Raw genomic sequence first — 3,248 nt, 5'->3', positions numbered from 1 at the left:
AGTTTCTTGCCAAGCAGTATTTCACTGCGTATATCCTGGAACCTATCGTCGGCGAGTACTTTCTCCAACAACTCCTTGCTTTGATTCATTTCATAGTCGAGTACTTTGAGGTAGTCTTCCGTTATAGCCTCCAATAGCTGATCGCGCGCAACATCGCACGTGGTCTCACTGCAATATTCTGCAGAAGTCTCAGCGCTGGCGAAAGCGAGCTGTTTAAAGAAAAACGATGTACTTCCTTAGTTTTTATTTCTTTAGGAAAATAGTTTTTGAATAAAATTAAATTATTTTTCACCCACAGCTCCAACCAGCAGTAACACGTTGATACTCAAATTAACCGCTCGGCGTGACATATTTTTTCTCAAACCGTTTTGCTTCAGTTCGATCGCTAGTTGTAATCACTTCAAATGGTGCGCATACACTGCTATTGAACTTTTTTCACATGTTGTCTGAAACAAATTTTTGATTGCGAAGTAGCTATTTATGTACTTTGCTCGTATTTGTAGTGAATTTCCCCTTTACGAAACAGAAGTCGCATTCAAAATCCGTCTGATCACCAAAGATTTTGTTCTTATCAGTTCGGGTACAAGATCAGACTGTGACAACTGACCGATTATTTATAAAGATGTCTTTACATATGTACGTATTTACATACGTATTTGTGCATATTTTTGTATATGCGATAAGGAATATGTATACTTAATTTTAAACGCTCTTTGTCTACCGTTATTTAATGACGCATTTTATTTTGCTAATCGAACAGCTATGTAGTTGCCATAATATTGATTGGCGCTTACACAATATGTTGGTGCTTGGTTTGGCCGAGCTTCTGCTCCGATTTGTGGCATGCGCCACCAAAATCTTTTTATTTACTTTTTGAAGTGAAGCTTCTTTAGCGGCGGTTGGTTGGTGGAAGTAAATGGGCAAATTCAATAGAAATTGCACACGGAAATGATGCAACGGAAATTGCACACGGAAAAGGGCAAAGGTGAAGGTGTAGATGAATAAACTGATAAACAGAAAGGTCAAAATAATATAAGAAAAGATGGCCATACCGATAAATGTAAAGCTGAAGATAGGGGAAGAAATTTTAAAATAAAGGTAATTATAAAGAAAAGGATATATGTAGAAAAGTAGATAAACAGAGACTTAGTCTGGGAACTATTTCGGGATTTTAGTGATCTTCGGTTTTCTCGGAACTTATCGATATACAATTTTATATTTTTTATCGATATTTTCATTAATTTTGTTATCGATTTTATTTTTGATACTTTTATCGATTTTATCGATATTTTTATCAGTTTTGTTATCGATATTTTGATGGCTTTTACTATCGATTTTGTTATTGATAGAGTATAATGATAAAAACAGGCACGCGAACCGGTTTTGAACCGAACAGGTTTTGAACCGGAAAACCGCTCTTTTCTATTAATTAACTGAACCATTAACCGAACCGGAATTTTTTGATCCAAACCGAAAACCGAACCACTTTCTATAAAGATTGAAAGGTTTGTTTCAACTAATTTTCAATAGATAAATGTACCCAATTTTTTTTCTTTTTGGTAAACATGGTAATACCATGGTTTTCGAACCGTTGAACCGAACCGAAACCCCGGTGCAAAGACCAAAAAAAACGCTTTGGCGAACCAATCCAAAAGTGCAAAAACGGTTCGAACCGCTGAACCGAACCGACCAAACTTTTCATCCGGTTCACGTCCCGGGATAAAAATAAAGGTAAAGGAAAACAGAATAACATGAATGTTGATAAAACGAACAGCAAAAGCAGATGTGTGTATGTATACATTGCTTATGAGATAAACTAGATATGTAACGTAAGTTTCACTTCTCCAGTGTGGCCTAGGTGCACTTACGTTTTTTTTATGATGCTTTTTGAATAACATTTGCTTAGATTAAGTGACGTAACCAAAATCGTAATGACTGGACACGAGAATACCCGCTATGCACACTATACCGTACCACCTTACACGCAAACAAGACAGCGTCCTATACAATACCACGCAAAACACGTTTGTGACAACTCGGAACAAATTGACGGAACTTGGTTTTGAAGTTTTAAATGCATCCACCTTATAACGCGGACCTTGCATCATCCGAATCCCATTGGTACAAAATTTGTCGACCGAAGCGCCGATGAAAATCCCTTGGGCAAGTTGTTCGCCTACAATCCACAGAAGTTCTACACGGATGGAATTATGAAGCCACCCGAAAACAATGGAAAAGATTTAGGTAATAATGGCCAATGTGTACTTTAATAAAATAGATTTTTAGTAAAGAAATTTTTTTAATTCCTACAAAAAGCCGCGCATACTTTTCGTACGACCCACGACACATACAGTTATGCATAGTATGTACAAGTAGTATATGTTTTCTCTCAACATATATATAACTCAAATGTTTCCCGCTGACCTTTGCAACTGCCTGATAAGCGGCAAAGCAAAATAATCAGTTCCACTTTATGCAACAGCATTTGCACGTATACATGCATATGTACTGATTTGAATGTGATGCCCGATCAGTGATGCCAACCGGGCGAGAATTCCCCGATTTTGGTGGAATTTGAATTTCTCGGGGGAATCGGGGAATGGCTTTAAATTTTAAGGGAATTCAGTATACAAACGATTTTTATTAGAACCAACCAACATGGGGACTACGTGCTGCTACAACAACAATAACAACACTTCTAACTTGACATTTATATTTTTACTGCTATCATTTCTTACTTTGAGCAGTCTAATAGGAGTAAGTTTTTATCAATATGTATATAGAAATTTTTTCCAAAATTAATAAAAGGAACTGCAATCAGAAATAGGCTTGGCATAGATACTTTGGAGGCAATTTTACGCACAATACAACAATTTAAACAAACAAACATATCTTGATTTTAGTCCGACTTATAGACAATTACAAACAATCCATCAATATATGATAGATGTGTATGCTTTACAAAAAAAAAAACCACTTGGAAATGGGGATGAATAGCCCTAAATAGTAAATGTTACTTTTGGGGGAAATCCACAGAAAATAGGGGAATTTTTTCAGGAAATTCGGGGAATTAGCCTTAATACAGTTGGCAACCCTGTGCCCGACGTTTACACATACAATATATATCGGGTGTTTACTTTCTTGACAATCAGTATTTCCCTTGCAGTTCATTAGCGTTCGAAATTTTGATGTAAGCACATTTGAAGAAAAAGAAATTCAGCTGCACGTCTGCACAAAGGTAAAAAAAA

The 3,248-nt window shown here is 36.3% G+C and overlaps 1 protein-coding gene across 1 annotated transcript in view; it reads left to right on the top strand.

The window, feature by feature from the left end:
* Positions 1–3,248, top strand: part of LOC118743858 — an 85,261-nt gene that overhangs the window by 81,611 nt on the left and 402 nt on the right. The window lies entirely within an intron of this gene.

This window comes from Rhagoletis pomonella, unplaced genomic scaffold, assembly GCF_013731165.1.
Source record: "Rhagoletis pomonella isolate Grant_MI unplaced genomic scaffold, Rhpom_1.0 Rhpom_scaffold_00007, whole genome shotgun sequence".
Classification (NCBI taxonomy): Eukaryota; Metazoa; Arthropoda; class Insecta; order Diptera; family Tephritidae; genus Rhagoletis; species Rhagoletis pomonella.
This window is presented reverse-complemented; position numbering and strand designations above follow the sequence as displayed.